This window comes from Mirounga leonina, unplaced genomic scaffold, assembly GCF_011800145.1.
Source record: "Mirounga leonina isolate KUSES-001 unplaced genomic scaffold, KU_Mleo_1.0 Mir_93, whole genome shotgun sequence".
Lineage (NCBI taxonomy): Eukaryota > Metazoa > Chordata > Mammalia > Carnivora > Phocidae > Mirounga > Mirounga leonina.
This window is the reverse complement of record NW_023270854.1, coordinates 25676061-25695010: the sequence shown is the minus strand read 5'-3', so window position 1 is coordinate 25695010 and position 18950 is coordinate 25676061. Positions and strand designations below refer to the sequence as shown.

Here is an 18950-nt window from a genome sequence, read left to right as displayed (position 1 = left end):
TTATGACCACTTTGGAACGATGTAATCACTGAAAAGTTACCAGCCTCAACTTGTCATGTCTCTGTAACCATGGCTGGCTGACACCTGGCTAATTATCTCTGGAGAATTTTTAAATTATTCAGTAAAATATTTTTCAGTAATGCTGATAATACATTTCAACCAGTTGAGCGTTTTAAGTAGCTAAGATATATTTAGCCAACAGTCTTGAAATAATAGACTGAATTTAAGTTTTTACAAGGAATCCATGTCAATATGCTCCAAGCTGAAGATGAAATGGAGTAAGAAAACTAGATTTATGATCAAGTTATTGAAATATGAATGAGTCATTTGCAGAATATACAGATTTCCTTCCGTAGTGTGGCAGCAGGAGCTGAAGTTAGAATTTTTTTTCAACATCTGCAAGAACTGAAAAACAAGTTCAGATACTAATTCTGTTCCTAATTTCAGCAATAAGTGAGACATACAAGGCAGGATTCATTAGAATAGGAAGACCTTATCTGTACAGCTCAGTAAGAAAGCTTATCAAGTGATCAGTAAAATTGGGATTCAAAGATTACTCACTGGAAAATTTCAGTTAAGTAAGAGGTCTGATTATCCTGAACTCACAAATAAAGCCTGCAAGTTATTAATCATCGTATAACATAATTTTACAAATAGGATTCTCTACATTATTTCCTTAAACTACAGCTCATGTTCTTTGTAGTCTTCAACCCTGCTGTACTTTGCTTCTTGTTCTTATTCTGATATAAACCCTATCACTGACATGTATTAAAAAAATCTCCAAAGCCTTACGTTTTCTCACTTTCATATACCTTTACAGTACACAAGTTTATACTTTAGAATCTTTTATGATTCACTTTGCTTCTTTCTAAAGAAACCCCTTTCTGCCCCCAAACACAGTAGAAAACACTGAGTGCTTACTCTATGACACGACAGGTTAGTCTCAGAGTCCAGGTAAGCATTAAACTCAATTCTCACAAGCACCCAGCAGGGTAGATACCCTTATTTACAAATGAGGAATCTGAAGCATGAAGGATCCAGATCTTACAAAGATACTCCTCCCTAGATATTCTTGTGGACATTTTAGTTCTGCTTTTCACATTTAGGTTTCTAATATACGAGGAATTTGTTTTTGGTTAAGGGCTGAGATAGTGACCTAAACACCTCCTGGAAGGATAGCCCACTTTGTCAGTGCCATGTACTAAATAGTTTATCTTTTCTCTGGTAATTCACGCAGCTCCTGTCACTACCTAATCCCTATAAACCAACGTCTGATTGTGGGCTTTGTATTCTGTTCATTGTACTTGTTCAAACCTACACCAGTATCACGGGATTTTACTTACTCCTGCTTTCTAGTAAGCTGATTATCTGCAGAGTGAGCCCCTCTCTTATTTTTCAAATTGATGTTAGTGATCTTAAGTTTAGTTTAAGTTCCACCAAAACTCCATAGGATTTTGATTACAAGTGCAATGAACTTACATTAATTTGTGAAGAACCAACATATTTATAATACTAAGTATCCCTATTAATGAAAATGAGATGTTTATTTATTTTGGACTTAATATCCATCAGTAAGTTGTATAATTTTCTCTGGAAAGGTCTCACACATCTTGTTGAACTTACTCTCCCAAATAGCTTGGGTTTTACTTATGGTGTTTATCTTAAAAAGTTAAATATTTCAGTCATACCAAAAAAAATATGGAAACACCCTTGGGCCTCCCACCTAGCTCTGTCAATTCTTAACATTCTATGGTATTTGATCAGCTGTAAGAAATAAGACATGATAGATGGATATAGCTGAAGTCCCTTATATATACCTTTCCATTCCCATTCCCATTCCCCTCCTCCTTGCTTCTCAGAGATAATCAGGACCCTGATTTTCCCCCATTGTCACCTAATGGTTTTGCTACATATTGTATTCATAAATCTTTGCATTTTATAAATTTCTATGAAACTTTAATACTGTTCATGTCACATTGCTTTTTTTCACTATTATTACTATCCATGCTGATACAACAAATAACCTTGAACTCTAGTTCATTCATTTCAGCTCATACTGCATTGCACTGTGACTATTACAGCTCACTGTCCATTCTCCTTTTGATTCCTATTTAGATTGTTTCCAATTCTCCAACCTTACAAGCTGCCATGAGTAGTGTGATGTATATCCTCTTATAGGTATGTGAGAGCTGTTTAAGGGCAGAAACTTTCAAACTTCTTGATCAAAAAAGAAGACCCAGGGCGCCTGGGTGGCTCAGTCGGTTAAGCAACTGCCTTCAGCTCAGGTCATGATCCCAGGGTCCTGGGATGGAGTCCCACATCGGGCTCCCTGCTCTGCGGGGAGCCTGCTTCTCCCTCTCCCCCCACCCCGCCCCCGCTGGTGTTCCCTCTTTCGCTGTGTCTCTCTGTCAAATAAATAAATAAAATCTTTAAAAAAATAAAAATTAAAAAAATTAAAAAAAAAAGAAGACCCACAGTGACAAATACATTGTACACTGCAACCTAATTCTTGGTCTCTCAATTAAAAGAGGCATTTTACTGTATGTTATCCTCTGCTATTTCTCTAAATTCAGGGCCGTGAACCATTGGTGAACATGAAATCAATTCAGTTAATTCTGAAAAATATCTTTCAAAAAGCGAAAGAAAAAAATAGGCAAAAAATAATAAAACTCATAGAGTAAATAAGCCAGAATACAGTAGAAAACAGAGTACACTTATTTTAAGATTTTTACTTCAGTTTTTGTCACATGTAAAATATTATTTTCCCCCAGGGTCCATAAAAAACATATGATAGCCACTGCCTTAGGAGCTGCATAGGAGCACATCCACTTATCCTTTACCAAATTCAGTCAACCTGATAAGAGAAATTGTCATTCCCACCAGGGAAGTAGGAGTTCCTATTTTACCCAACATTTGACATTATTTGGTACCTCGAACTTTTTCCAAAAGGATGGGTGTGACACAGAGGGTTGCTGATGTTTTGCACTTCCCTAAGAAGTTTGAGAATATTTTCACGTTTATTGACTTTTCAGGATTCTATTCCTTTGAATCATCTGCTCATATTCACCATCTTTTCCTTAATTCACAAGGTTTACGTATTCTGGATGATAATCTTTTGTTACACATGCCACATATCTTCACTCAGCAAGTTACTTTTGATGGCTTTTTATACTTAAGATTTCACTTTAATGAGCTCATCTTTAATCAATATTTTAAATACTATATTATGTATACATTGGGATCTTCTTAAAGATCCTTCCGTATGTTGTCATCTTTTAAAAGTCATAAAGTCTAAAGTTTTGCTTTTCATCCTTGTAACTTATTTTTGTGTATGCTGTGAGGCAGGGATCTTCCCCTCCCCAACAAAGATAACCAAGTATACCAGTACCATATATTGAATCTTCCCTAGTAATTACAATGCTACTTGTTTTTCCAGGCTCTTTTTTTTTTTTCTTCCATTAATCTATATCCGAGGCAAATACCATCACCTCGTAACTACTAAAGCGAAAGAATATGTCTTGGTATCTGATGAAGTGAATCCTCTTTCACCTCCTGGGATTTTAATTGGAATGACACCAAATATATAAATAAGTGGAGGAAAACGGACATGTTAATGATAGTGTCTTCCATTCATAAACACTAGTATGTCTGCTTAAAATTTGAATTATAAGGGTGTTAAAATTTTCTCCATTAAGGTCTCACACGTTTCTATTTTTCCCTAGATATTTTGTAGTTTGTGTTGTCATTTTAAATAGCGACTTTTTTTTAAATTTTGTGTCTTGCTGGTATACAGAAATGCATGGTTTTTACATACTGTTTAAAAATCAACTTTATTGAGGCATAGTTTACATAAAGTAAAATGCACAGATGTTAAATGTATAGTTTGATGAGTTCTGACAAATGTATACATCCATATAACCATCATCCCAGAAAGTTTCCTTGTGTCCCTTTTCAGTCAATCTACCTTCCTCACCCCAGGCAGTTACTGATCTGATTTCTATCAAAGTAATTCTGCCTGTTCTAGAAACTCATATAATTGGAATCATGCCTTATATACACTTCTGTGTCTGTTTTTTTTTTTTTTAACCAACACTCTTTATTCAAATTAAGCAAGTTCTCTTATACTCCTAAGTTTTCTAAGAATGCGTACAGAATTTAATCATATGCTTTTTTCCCCTTCAACCATGAAGATTATCATATGGCTTTTCTCCTTTGATGTGTTGATTTCATTTACGGGTTTTCTAATGTTTAATCATCTTTACATTCCTGAGACACGCCCTTATTAGTCATGGTATTTTTTAAGCAAATACTAACATTTTACCCAAAATTTCTATTGCCACGTTCACTAGTGAGATGTGGCCTGTTCATCTCCCTTTGCATACTACACTTGTCCCACCCAGAGTATCAAGATTACAGTAGCCTAACAAAATAATTTTTTGTTATTTTCTAAAACATTTTGTATAAAACTGGAATTACTGACTCTTCATAGTTTTTTTTTTTTTAAGATTTTATTTATTCATTTGAAAGAGAGAGAGAGAGCACACACAAGCAGGCAGAGGGGCAGAGGAAGAGGGAGAAACAGACTCCCCGCTGAGCAGGGAGCCCAAAGTGGAGCTTGATCCCAGGACCCTGGAAATCATGACCTGAGCCAAAGGCAGACGCTTAACCGACTGAGCCACCCAGGTGCCCCTCTTCATATGTTTTATACAACTTGTCCATCTGGGGTTTTCACTTGGGATTTGGGTTTTTGGTTTTGGGTTTTTATTTAATCTTATTTTGCTGTAGGTAGATGTCTAATTTAAGTCTTTAAATTATAATCTTGTCAGTGGGTGGCTCAGTCAGTTACACACCTGCCTTCTGCTCAGATCTTGATGCCAGGGTCCTGGGATCGAGTCCCCTCACTGGGCTCCTTGCTCAGCGGGGAGCCTGCTTCTCCCTCTGCCCACCACTCCCCCTGCTTCTGCTCTTTCTCTTGGACAAATAAAATCTTTTAAAAAAATAAATAAATTATAATCTTGTCAAGTTTCTTACTCTTAAGCCAATTTTGTGGTCATTTACTTTGCAAGAAATTGTGCATTCTATCTGTTTTCAAGTTTAAAGGCAAAAAGCTCCACAGTGTTCTCAGTTTTTAAATCTCAATTTGTCTGTAGTCATATCCCTTTTTGATTTCTAATACATTTGCGCCCTTTTTTCCTCCTCTATCAATCTTGGCAAATGTACCTTTCACTTAGTTGATATGATTAAAACTTTTTTTCACTAACATTTCTCAAATTTATTTCTTTTCTTTTCTTTTACATTGTATAGTTAGCTCATTAATTTTTAGTTCTTTACTAACAAACATCTCCTCATGAGTGGGATTAGTGTCCTTATAAAAGAGATCCTAGGGAATTCCCCTGCCTCCTTCCACCATAGGAGGTGAGCAAAAAGAAAGGTATCTATGAAGTTCGAGGAAGCAGGTCCTCATCAGATACCAAATCTGCTGGCACGCTAAATTTGGACTTCCCAGCCTCCACAACTGTGAGAAATAAATTTCTGTTGTTTATAAGTGTCCCAAGTCTATGGAATCCTATTACGGCAGCCCAAGATGGATTAAGACATAGATTATGCCTAGTGTATATATTTTTTATTCCTTTACTTTGAAACTATGTCATCATACTTTTAGGTATGTCTACTAATAAAAAGCATTTAGTTTTTTTGTTTGTTTGTTTCATTCTCTTTTACTCAGCAAGCTTTACCTGAAATTATGTATTAGGTTTATGAAAATACTTCGCTAATTTTTATCATCTTATTTTGTGTTTTCTAATTCCCAAGCATCTTCTTTGCTTTTTCCCTCCTCTTCTGCCTTCTGTTGGAATGATCAAATTTATTTCCACTTCCTCATTCCGATTTGAAGTTATACATTCTAATTCTTTCAGAGGGTTATCCTTTAAAATTTAATGGAAAACTTTATTCAGTAGGTTGCAGGTGAAAACAGCAGCCTATTAAAAACCATAATAAAAGAATTAGAAAAAGCAAAAAGAATCTCATGAAGATAGAGAGAAGAGTTAAAAAGAAAACAAGCAAAATTTTGGTAACTGGAAAACAAATGGATGAGTAGTCACTGTTGAACAGATCAGAGAACTACTAACTCTATGCGAGGTGTGGGGAAACATCCTGATTTTCACAGCAGAATCCTCAAAGGGTTAAGTAAAAAAGACAGCACCAGTCACAGCAAACACTGAGGGCTGAGAGAAGAGATGAAATAGGCAGGATTGGGTGAGAGTTATTTGAGAAGCAATTGACATCCTCAGACCCGCTCCCCCACTTTGTCACGGGGTCCTGTTCCTCTCCCTCTACAGAAGATTGAATGTTCTCAGTAGAGAGTAGAACATTCTCACTGGACTAGAAGACGGCCTGGGAACCACTAGGAAAAGAGAGGGAGTAAAGGAACAGGGGGAGTACATTGTATGCTAAATATGGACTCCTAACCCCTTCCTCCACTGGGTTCTGGCTCCCAAAATACTAGCAGCCAGACCTTTACCCATTTAGTCAGATCAAGACTCTTCTCTGGGGTACCTGACCAAACCCAGGAGGGAAGACGTACAGATACTAATACTGAGAGTTTACCAACAAACAGCCCCCACAGATCCCTCTACAATGAAACTGAAAGGAGACAAGACTCACCCACATGCTCAGTTTCCAAGCAGTTTTTTGGACCCCTACCTTTGTAATTAGGGATGACTCTCATTACCTAAGGGAAAAATGGCTAAAAACAGAAAAATATAACTCAAGAAATCTGAGACCATACAGAGAAAAAAAAAAACATTGTAAAAATCATCAACACAGCTATAGAAACAAGAGAGAGCAACCCTGAAGAGCAGCTTGCTTTACAAAAAACACATTCAAAGAATAAAAGAAGAGTTCTAAGATAGCGTGATAGCTTTTGAGAGCAGAAGGGGGGGGGGGAGGCATCAATAGAAGGGTTGAAAAGTAAGGCAGAGGAAATCTTCCAGAAGGTAAAAAACTGTAGGATGGAAAATAGCAAAAAAAAGTGAAGAAAACTGGAGGACCAATTTAGGAGGTCCAATATCCAAACAGGACTTCAAAAAGACATCAGAGATTGCCGGGGGGGGGGGGGGGGGTCGTCAAAGAAATCTAGATATAACCTCTGAATTGAAAGATGGGAGTTTCCAGATCTAAAGGGCCAATCAAGGATCAAGACCTCAGGACAAAAGAAGAAAACATACCCACATCCAGGCTGGTGGGGGTGAAACTTCAGAATGCTGAAGACAAAGGAAAAGCCTAAAGGCTCCTGGGAGAAAGAGCAGGTTATTTAAAGAAGAATCAAAAGAACTTTGGTTTTCTCAAGAGTAACACTGTAAGTGAGGTCAACAGACCGATGCCTTCATAATTCTGGAGAAAAAAATTACTTCCAACCTAGAATTCTATTACCCAACCAGGGCAGAATAAAGGTATTTTCAGGCATGTAACATCTCCACATATTTACTCAACACATTCTCTCCCAAGGAAAGTCTTGAAGGGTATGTTTCATCAAAAGGAGAGAGAGCCAAAAGAATAAGAGATCTAATAAAGGAGAAAGTGAAGAACACTGTAAGAGGACAATGAAGAGGAATCCCAGGATGTCAGCCATGTCCTAGGTGTAGAAGCAACCAGTGCAAATTAGAGTAGGTTCAAAAACAGAGCCAAGAATAATGTCAGGCTTCTCTCCAAAGTGCACAATGACTTTCATTGATGAGACCCACAATGATCATGGTAAATGGATGAGTAAACGAGACAGTGAAGAACTGCCTGATATGTCTCTTTTAACTATCATCTTAGCAAGAGATTTATGCTCCCACAGACTACAATGCAAAAGAAAAAAGACCTGCCTGAGAAGAGAAATTCTCATATATTCCTACATGTTTGTATCCACATGGAATTTCTTTAGGCCAGTGCTGCCCAACAGAAACAGGATGCCATCCACACACGCAACTGTAAATTTTCTACTAGCCACATTAAAAACCTAAAGTAAAAATGTTAATTAATCATTTAAATAATTTAATTTATCCCACTATATCCAAAACATTATTTCAATGTGCAATCAGCATTAAAAATTAAAATACATTCTATTTTTTTGTACTGTTATAAATCTCCTGTGTATTTTACACTTGCAGGCCATATCAGTTCTGACTAGCTACATTTCAAGTATTCAGTGGCCACATGTGGCTAGTGGCCACATGTTGGACAGAGTAGCTCTAGAAGGATACACAAGAAAGAAGCTCATTAACGGTGGTTCCATTTCTGGAAAGTGGAACTGGGTAGCAGGAGGTAGATCTTTTTTTTTTTTTTTAAGATTTATTTATTTATTTGAGAGACAGAGCATGAGCTGGGGGGTGGGGCAGAGGGAGAGGGAGAAGCAGACTCCCCATGGAGCAGGGAGCCAGATGCGGGACTAGATCCCAGGACTCTGGGATCATGATCTGAGCAGAAGGAAGATGCTCAATGGACTGAGCCACCCAGGCACCCTAGCAGGAGGTAGATCTAAGGGAGACTTAGTTTTCACTATTTACTATTTTGTTCCTTTTGAATTTTGCACCATGTGCATGTACTACCTACTTAAAAGAAAAAAAAAAAAAAGGAATAAAGTACATTCCCTAAAATAAATCATACAAATGTAGGTATCCTTTAACCTATTTCTAGAAATCTACCTCATGCATGTATAGAATGATGAATAAACAAAGTTTACTTGTTGCAACACTGTTTTTAATACCACAAGACTAGAAATAACCTAAATGTCCATCAATGGACAACTGGTCAAATACATTAGAGGCACCCATTCAAAGAATACTGTAAAACTGAAGTAAAAAGGTACTTATTATGTCCTGATGTGAAATAATCTACAAGATACACTGTTATGTGAAATATATGACCATTTGTACTAAAAGGTAATATATACACAAAGTTGCTCATATATGCACAGAGCTTCTGGAGCATTACACAAAAACCTAGAAATGCTACTAGCCTTTGGAAAGGCAACTGGGTGGGGCAAGGGACAGGCTGACACAGACTTTTCACCATAAATCCTTTTGTACCTTTTGAATTTTGAATGACAATAATGTGTTACCTATTTTAAAAGCCCATCATTCTACATCTAGCTGGTATCTGCTTTTTATTTACCATGCTTGACCTTCATATTTAAGTCCATCTATAAAGACTAGTGGTTACTACTAGTTCCTTTATAGAGGTTTGAGTCTTGTTTTTCCCAGAGGCCACAGATGTTTTTTATTGGAATAGTTTCTATACACACACACACACACACACACTCTCTCTCTCTCTTAGCATATAGTTCCCTGAGTCCTAGCATTACAACTCTATCCCTAGATGCTGGATTCTTATCTAGTAAATTCCCCCCAAACCAGTTTTTCCTTAACAAAGACTGATTTCCAAATTGCTGGTACCTGGGAACATTTCTCTCCCTCTTCTTTCCTCTCCCTCTCCCGCTCTAGATCAACTATATACATAAGAGAAATAAAGTCCATCATTTCATTCAGTATTTGTAGCAGGTGGAATGGGCCTAATCTGGGTCTGTTTCAGCAGGCCTGTGAGATTTTTAAGAAACCTAGGTAGAGAAGAGTATAGTCAATAGTGACAAACACTGAAAACAACAGTATAACTGAAAAAGACTGCTAAACTTGGCTGTTCAGAATTCACTGGTGACTTCTGAAAGGGAGGTAAGAAACGGAATATGAAAGAGTGGCAAAAAAACATTTCACAAGGTTCAAGTCTAGAACAAAGGAAGTGATTAAATATAGAAAACAAATGCAGGTTTCAAATATCTTCAAATTGCAAAGACAAAATATTCCCCAAATACCTATATGAATTTTTATTTCAGATGAAAATCAAGTTAGATATTTCAACATAAAACACTTGAAATGTGATGGTACTATCTCAAAGAACACCTAAGGTCCTTCTAGAAATAGTGTAAAATCACTATTAGATTTTTGGCAATCCATGTTCAAACGTATACCACAGAGGTAGAGAAAAAAGCAAATTACTAATGGCGTGGATTTTTACAATGGTTTTCGTCAAAGAAATGAGGATCATAGAAAGCATTAAAAAAAATAAAGATACATAAAAACTAACTGAAAAACAGATTTCTCAATTCTCACTGTTACTATGCTTTTTTCCAAAGTTGTAAGCTAGTAAGGAAAGACACTGCCATTGGAAACCTAAGGTGGCCCCACGGGATGGAGAATGATGGGCGCCTTTTAAACTAAAGCAAATAGAAAACATTCATGTATTCAGTGTTATGGACTCTCAAAACCTAATGTGAGAGCTTGAATTTAACCCTGAAAGTAGGTCATTAGTTCAGTGCAAGTCCACATTAGAGGGAGAGGGAGAAGGGAAAATAGGGATTGCTGTGTAAAGAGACTGACTACCTGATCTTGGGAGTTCTATTCCTTTCACCTTGAATGAGTTGTATGGAGTCTATAGGTCTATAATCAGCTTGTAAACATAAAATTACATGCTGGTTTTATCATTTCCAGATTATTTTAAAAAAAAAAGGGGGGGCATCCAATTATTAGGGGACCACACAGGCCCAGGCCCATACTCAACTCAGCACGAATATTCAGTACTCCAACTGCCCTTCAAACTCCCAGTCTGTCTTGACCTGCTGAAGCAGCCACTTCAAGTGGGTACAGTCCTCAGGCTGTGAAAGTGTAATCAAAGCCAAGTCTAGAATAAGGTTGTTCCACAGAACTTTCTATTAAATTAAATTTAACATTTACTTCCTCAGTTACTGTAGTCACAGTTCCAGTGCTAAATAGCCACATGTGGCTAGCGTCCACCCTGTTAGTTTGGGTCTACAGCCAAAGTTTTTCTCCACGATCTATTATTCTTCAGTGGAGCTCCAAAGGCTTCCTGGGAAGAGGAAAACCAAGCAGGCAGGGCTTCAGCAACTGTCCATTCCCCTTACATTTTGAGATTCTGCAGAATGTTTCATTTTTATTTATTTATTTTTTTTGCAAAGCCTTCTGGTTGTTGTTGTGTGCATAGGTGTTTGTGCGCTTTCAGTCTGAAAACTGCGGGTTTAGAGCAGAAATGACCAACGTACAAATCACAGGCCAAAGGTGGACCCTCCTGATACTTAAAACATTTTATAAATAAAAGTTTAATTGGCCAGTTTACGTGAACTACACCCTAACCACCTGTCTAGGAAGTAAAAGGTTGGTCTAAACATGGAAAATTTGCATTCACTGCCACAGATAGAACAGCTCTAGTCAACAAAAAAGTTTCCATAGTTCATTCAAATCAAGGGAGAAAGCTCATGGGTCCAGCTCCCATTGTAGCATTTATCAGGAGTTTATTCTGTGAACTTTGCAAATCAGATTCACTGCCCCACATTTTGTAATGAAGGATGGGATTAAGATAGAACCTTTCCTTCATATTTACAAAAGCTTAACGATTATCTCTTTACAGAATTGTTGGAAGAGCTGAAGCAACATATGAAAATGTACTCTACCTTAAACACGGGCAAATTACAGGATCACAGATTTCCCATGTTACTTCCTGAGATCCAATCTTTTTTGAATTCAAAGACTCAAGGTAATGAACTTGATGGACTTCCAGTGGCTCCCCCATGATTATTCTTCCTTACTAACTGAATACATTAAGCCTGAAACTATGCCCTCCCCCTACCAAGTTAGGAGTAGGACACCAGATTTAAGGAAATGCAGGTTTTCAGATGCAAACTGGACCCGTGGACTGAACAGATAGCAACCAGGGTCTACACTCACTTTCCACTGTTTTCATCTTGAGGCCAAAGTAATTTCAGATTTTGAAAAAGTACAGAACTACCCAGGAAAATCAGTGACCATTTTATAGTAAACTCACAAATTTTAATGGTATTAAAATCACTGATTTTAGGATTTCTGTTTTCTTACAAGCACAAACTAAAGACAGATCTAAATTACCAGGCACCGGTTCCACCGTTATGGCTCCGATGCATTAAGAGGAACCCGTCCACTCTAGAATGTAAGGCAAGTATGTAAATCACAGAATTACCCTAATGTTTCTGGCTATCTGGCCAAATCGGAGGCAGTGTCTAAATTCAACTAGCTTGGCAAAATTATATTCTCCCCACATGAAATTACTGAAATTGAAGCTGAGAGCTATCCTCGATCTGTCTATCTAGAATCAGCACTGAAATATGTCCTAATTGAATATATTACAATTATAACAATCTGGAGTAATGATCAAAATTGATCAGAGACAAGCAATAAGCCTCAAACTGCATTTTTAAATGAGTAAGACTGAATTACTTTTGTACTACTGGGAAAAAAAAAAAACCTTTAAAAAATAGCTAAGGCTATGTATTACAAGGTCAACAATTAGCATTTAATAGAGTATATGATTTAGAAAGTTAACTCAGAGGTAGGAGGGAGAATAACCCCCCCAAAATTATTAAGGCTAATACTGGGTCAAACTCACACACATAAGCTGCAAGAAGCCCTCAAGAGACAGACTAGCCAACTGTCCACACTTGTTGGGTTCTCAAAATCTCTAGCACACGGTCTTAAAGCTAGAGTGAAACATTTTACATGACACCGCTACAGACTGACAACTTACTCTGAAGAAAAGGGGTGGCATGGGGTGCTACACCCCTTAGATCACCTTTCTTTACTACTGGCCTAAAATGAAAGGCTTCTCAGACCGGAACTGTGGTGCTGCTCTAAATGGCAAAACAAATGACAACCATGTCGGTCATAGTGGGCACTGTGGATCTTTCATGAAATAAGTCATTTGAGGGGCGCCCGGGTGGCTCAGTCGTTAAGCATCTGCCTTCGTTCAGGTCATGATCCCAGGGTCCTGGGATGGAGCCCCGCGTCGGGCTCCCTGCTCGGCGGGGAGCCTGCTTCTCCCTCTCCCTCTCCCCCTGCCTGTGTTCCCTCTCTCGAAGTCTCTCTCTCTGTGTCAAATAAATAAATAAAATCTTTAAAAAAAAAAAAAGAAAGAAAGAAATAAGTCATTTGATATAGCACAACGTTCTATCCCTTTAGGAACATTTGTTAATCATCCTGAATAACAATCTAAAGTATACCATGTAGATTACTGCATTCTTAAAAGATCTTCCCAAATATGGTTTAAGCTAATTGATGAACATTCATTACTACACTTTCAGGTCTGGTCCTGTACTGAATGGTCCAAGACATGCTAGTTAGGCTCTGAATATTTGTTTTGTGTCTTGTAGATTAACTCTATTATCCTCACCAGGCTGTTATCTGTTTTTTCTTACAACACAGTAGGCTAACAGTTCTCCATCCTCCTACCCCACCCCCCACTACACTCCCCTAAACCTCCCGCATTACCCACAATCTACTTCTTTCTAATCTACTGTGGGCTTAGAAGCTAGATAACTTTGTTAGAAACATCTGAAATATATGCCAACAGGTTCTGATGAAGGGTCTCGATGGCTCTCCTGTGACTAGAACTTTAGGTGTGGACTTAGGACAGTTTACAGCTATTTCAGGCCTTTTTTGCTTAGTGTCTGGTTCTCAAAAGCATTTTATAATAGGTCAAGAATAAGAGTGTAGGCAAATCATCTGGATTAGAAAGAAAACAACTAAAAGCCACAAGGAGAAGAGAGCAAGAGATCATCTGGGAGGACCCTATGTCTGAGGCAAGTTCTAAGTATTTCAATCACAATCATTTAATCCTTGTAATAACGGGAAGAGGCAGGTGTCATTACCTGTTTTCAGTCAGAAAACCAAGGCTCATGAGTTAAGTAATTTGCCAACATAGTAACTGAGAAACCAGCCATTAGCCTAGGCCTGACTCCACAACCCATGGCCATTCCACTACATGGGACTAGCCCAATCCTTATTCTTGATGCAGCTCAGTTTCTTTGCACTTTACTTCCAATTCTTTCACTGAAACCTGTCCGATGCAGATCTGCTTTCTTTCTTCAGCCAGTTTCTAGAACTAAAGGGCAACATATAATCAAACTAAGGCCTAATTAAGCTTAGCTCTACACGTGTTCATCTGTCCAGCAACAAGTATGTTTCTGAAAACACTGGCCATATCCTCAGTTTGTATAGATTGTGAAAAAATGGTGACAAGTCTCCCCCCTCCCGCCCCCAAATACAGACTGTTCCCAGTTACACTATGAGTTAACACTTGACATCTTCCCTGGTGATGTCCTCTACATTCGACAGAAAGCAATGCAAGCATACTTTAGGAACTGGCTCAGTAATGCATCACAAGCTCCCTCAATTTGTACAATAACATGATTTTCTTACTCTGAAGACTGGAGGGCAGGCAGAAGATAGGAGTTGTTTCCACTTTTCTAATTCCATTAAGGAACAGGGGTATACTTGTTCCTTGTTAGATCCTTTATTACTGAGTCCAGGGCCTGACACAGCAAAGGCTATTTTATTTGTTGAATAAATGAATAAATGCTACTTGTTCAATAAATACAAGTTATTCTGTTGAATAAATCTCCTGATTGCTTTTGAAATCTTTGGATTTCTCATTTCTGACATACCCTTGCAATACTTGGTGGAAAACAGTTTTCATCTTATAAAAACTAAAAAGCTTAAAACGGTTCCTCTCCTCCCATCAGAAGACAAGGTATCTTAAAGACATGCCCCTCTCCATCCTCTAAAAATGACTCTTGTCCCAAGAGCATGAATAAGCCCCCATCTGCCAGACTGCACTAAATACAGCTTTTATATGCATTACAAAAACACCTGTATAAAAAGCTGCTACAAAACAAGGCCTTTGGAGTCCTAAAGCACAAAGCCAACAGAATGAAAACTAAACAAGAATAAAGAGAGCTTTCAGACATTTATAAAAGCCAAAACTGAAAATATTTGCTCAATGTAAAAATTTAATGGGTTTTTGATCAGCAGGTGATGCAGCTCGACTGTTTTTCACTCACACATCTCCCCTCAACACGAAGTAAAAAGATTATAGCAATAGGATTCTAATATTTACAATATGAAAATGAAAAGGGGACCTTCTGCCATCCTGAAGTAGAAACCACCTTTGTTCCTATTAAAGAGAATGACTGCTGAAATATACAAAACCATCCCCAAATTCCTACTTAGTTAAAACACATACCAGGCCTGACAAGCCACAAACAACAGGAAATTACCCTGCATGGCTTCTTATAAGACTGTTATTACATGAACCTTACAGACTGTGTAAAGATGTGATCACTTACTTACTAGGCACAGGTAAGTTACAACCATGAAAAACCAAACTTTTGCTGAACACCTACAATGTGAAATCACTTTAGAAGGCATAGCTACAAAATACAAAAGCGACTAAGAGCCATTTCTTCCTGAGCAAGCCCAAAAATGGATGTTTCCAATCACATTAATAAAAATTTGCCAATGGACTACTTTAAACTCAGTTTTAACATTAAGAGTACTAAGTGGGCATTTGGACTCAAAATATCCTTATCTACTACCACAACTAATTTTATGGCAAAAATCAGGGAATTTAAAAAAAAAATCAGTGTTACTTTCTGAATTTAATATAAATGTTTGCTAATTGACCTTCTGATTGAGAAAAACTCCACCAATATCCTGTATGTTGTTTAAGGCAAATGAAAAAAAATCCTCAAAGTAGGATACATTTATGAAATCCATTTTACATTATTTCTCCCATCTGTTACATTTACTTCACTTATCTCTTTATTTACATTAAACTCCTCAAACTTCATTTAACTATTTAACTTACACTTCTATCTAAGGAAAACTTTTTAAAGGGGGTCAAAACTAGAATAGCAGCAAATGTATTTTCAGAGTAATAGCAAATTTATTATCTTATTCGGCTCAAGAAAAAAACATCCTTACATCAGAAGTACAGTACGGTTCAGTTCATATAAAATCAGAAGAGAGCAAATGAAAAGAAACTAAGATAACAGAATTATCAATAATTCTATAAATTAATTCAAATTTCTGGGAGCTCTTTTGAAAGATGGAATTACTCCAAGTAGGTTTGCGTGACCATTTATTTATTAACAGTTACTCTTCGTGTGTCACTTTAGAAGTCTAAAACAAAATTTAGGACACTCCAAACTGTAACAAACAAGACACGATTCTGATGGAAAATGCTGCGTCCAAACTCGTTTTACCGGGAGATGCTTTTTTAAATAAAGGTTTAATTGACAACAAACCAGTAGTATTTAGCTCTTAAGGGGTCAAGAGGAAGGAACAACAAAACCAACCTAGGTATTGTTTTTCTTTTGTTTCGGATCAAAAGGAAACCATAACCACAGAAAGGTTAAGTAAGTAAAAGGCCAAAGTACCCAACCCCAAGGACGGTATCCCCCAAGAGAGAGCAAAACAAAGTTGCAAATTTGTAAACCAAGTTTGAAATACGTGAAATCAATTAGCGTGCTTTCTAAAGGCGTGTGATCAAAACTAATAGGCTCCACTCACAGAGCAACTTTCACAAGTGAGCGCAGAAGGATCTCGACAGAGTTATCAGCCGTGTGCGTGCTTGTGTGAGAGTACACACAAGCAATTCAGACCCTGGGACTAGAATGGTTAACAAAGGTTACAGGACAAAAAAAAAAAAAAAAAGTGGAAGCAAAGTATCGCACGCTCCTAACACGGCTTGCCAACAACTCCCGAAACAAGAGCTCGGTCCCTCCGGCTTTGAAAATCAGAACAAACTACTAAGCGTGTTCGCGGCGGAGGGGACGGGCCCCGGCCGGCCCCCGCTCCCGGCCGGGTAGCTCGGGTGCCGACCCCTTCCCCTCCGGCCCGCCTGGCCCCACGCCCCCGCGCCCCGACCCCGCCACACCCCGGCCCCCCTGCCCCCCGGCCCCCGTGGCGATGTGACGCGGCGACCCTCGCCGACCCTCGCCCGAAGCAAACACACCCCTAGCCCCGAGGGCCCGCCGGGCGCCGCCGGTTTACCTGCACCGAGGCTCCGGGTCCCGCCCCGTCAGAGCCGGGGGTCCGGGACCTTTTGTTCCTTCCTCTTCCGAATGGGATGAGGGGCTGGGAGGGGAGAGGGGAAGGGGCGATTGGAGGCGGAACTGAAAACACTCTCGCGGCCGACCGGCCCGCCCCGCCCCGCCCCGCCCCCCAGCCACTGCCCGGCCCGCGGCCCGCGCGCGGGGAGGGGGCGCAGGCTCGGCCACCGCCCGCGGGAGGGAGGGGGTGGGGACGCGCGTCCCGCCGCCGCCGCCGCCGCCTCTCCTCCCCTCCTCCCCTCAGGCGCGCGCCCGCCCGCATCCTCCACCTCCCCCCCCGCCCGGGCCGCCCGGACGGCCGAGCCCTCCCCCGCCGCGCCCGCCGGCCCACCTCCGCTTCCGCCCTGCGCCCTCCGCCGCCGGCCGCAGCGGCGCGGCGCACCCACCTCCGGGCAGCTCTATCGGCGCTCGCTGGCCGCTGGCTGGGAGCTGCTCCGCCGCCGCCGCGGCCGCGCGGTAGACCCGCCTCCCACCCCGGGCCGCGAGCCCCGCCGATTCGCCGGCGCAGCCCCGGGGCTGGCACCCTGCCGCCCGCTGATTGGCGCCCCCGGCCGCCCGTTAGGGCGCGAGGCACGCCGGCCGAGCGCAGCGCTCGGCGCGCACGGAAGACAGGGCGAGCGGAGGAGGGAAGGAAGGAGGCCAAGCGCCCGGGAAGGGCCGGGGCGCGAGCGGGGCTCGAAGAGTCGCGGGCCACTACCTCCCCACCTCCTTTCCCTTCGGCCGCCCCGCCCTCCCGGCCGGACCGGCGGCGCCCGCAGCCAATGAGCGCGCGTGGTGCTCGGGGTGTGAGCCGCGCGTCGGGGGCCTCGAATCGGAAGGGAGACGTCGCTCGCTGATTGGTCCCGCCTCCCCCGTAGAGCGTGAGGCGAGGCGCGGCCGGGCGGGAGGGCTGCCGGGCGGCCGAGGACGAGGCGGGGTGGGACGCTCATGGTTTCGGTTGACTACGTCTCGGGCGCGCTCCCACGAAAGGCTCTGGGAAGGGAAGGGATGGGGGCAGGCGAAGGGAAGGCACGTAACCTGCCGCGCTGCCGACCACCCGTCCCTCATCGGCTCGGCTCGGGGTCCCCTCCCCGATCTCCTGCCAGCGCCATTGGGTGGGGCCTGTGGGGGCCGCCGCCTAGTCCACCTTCCGTACTCTGGCCGGGAGTGGACACGTGCTTGTCCCTGGGGGGGGCCCGAGGGCCGCCTCGAGGACGGGACGAGCTGGGGCAGAAGAGGGGTCCGCAGAAGCCGGGGGACCCGACCCAGCCTGGGCCCGCCCAGAGGCGAATGAGTGGGCGGGGCCCTCGTGGTGGTAAACGGGGCGGGGTCCGAGATGTAAATAAGCCCAAGCGGGGATCTTTCATGGGTATTATTAGGAGCAGGGTAGGGGATGCCAGGTGTTTTTGAAGAACCGGAATCTTGGTTTTGTCTTCGTTAAAAATGGTGCTAATAATGCATGCTCTGAAAGGTCCTTGCGAAGTCTAAAAGATAAGCGCCTAGCACGATACTTCTTAATTGCTGGGTTGTCTTCCCTTCCTCTTAAGTTTCTCCAATGTTCGGGCGATGTTCTTAGGCCCCAACCTCGCACATCAGCGATACAAGGCCCTAAGCTGCTGGCTGCCCAAAGCTGGTGGATGGGTATCCACACTCCGGTAATCTTGTGGCTTTTACCCTATGGACGCTCAAGCGTCTTCCGGAAACACTGAGCCCAACTAATCACATCAGGTATTTATTAAGCACCTACTATGTTTGGCAGCGAACACCGTAGAACTACAGTTGAAAAGAAACTGAGGTCTTAACACAGGTAGTTGGTGCCAGATACAAGACTAGAACACAATTTTCTTGGATCCCTGGCCAGCAATCATTCCCATCAATCTTTACTTCGTGGGTTCAGTTGGGAACTCAAGATAAACTAGGGAAGTGGCACTAGCAGTACAAATCTGTTTACTAACGGGTAATAACAGACGGCCATTTCAAACAGCAAGAGTTCCTGAAG

General features: G+C 41.3%; 1 protein-coding gene across 4 annotated transcripts in view; it reads right to left on the bottom strand.

Annotated features, from left to right (window-relative positions):
* Positions 1-17499, bottom strand: part of SMAD2 (SMAD family member 2) — an 82094-nt gene extending 64595 nt beyond the window's left edge. Inside the window, exons 1-2 of one of the 4 annotated variants that reach the window (XM_034996038.1) lie at positions 17359-17497; positions 16914-16997 (exon numbers count right to left, since the gene is read on the bottom strand). The gene's annotated coding sequence lies outside the window, so the exon portion shown is untranslated. Of the gene's footprint in view, positions 1-16913; positions 16998-17303; positions 17320-17358 lie in introns of those variants that run through there. The other 3 variants (XM_034996041.1, XM_034996039.1, XM_034996040.1) reach the window with 3 other exon arrangements.
* Positions 17500-18950: the final 1451 nt, after the last annotated feature.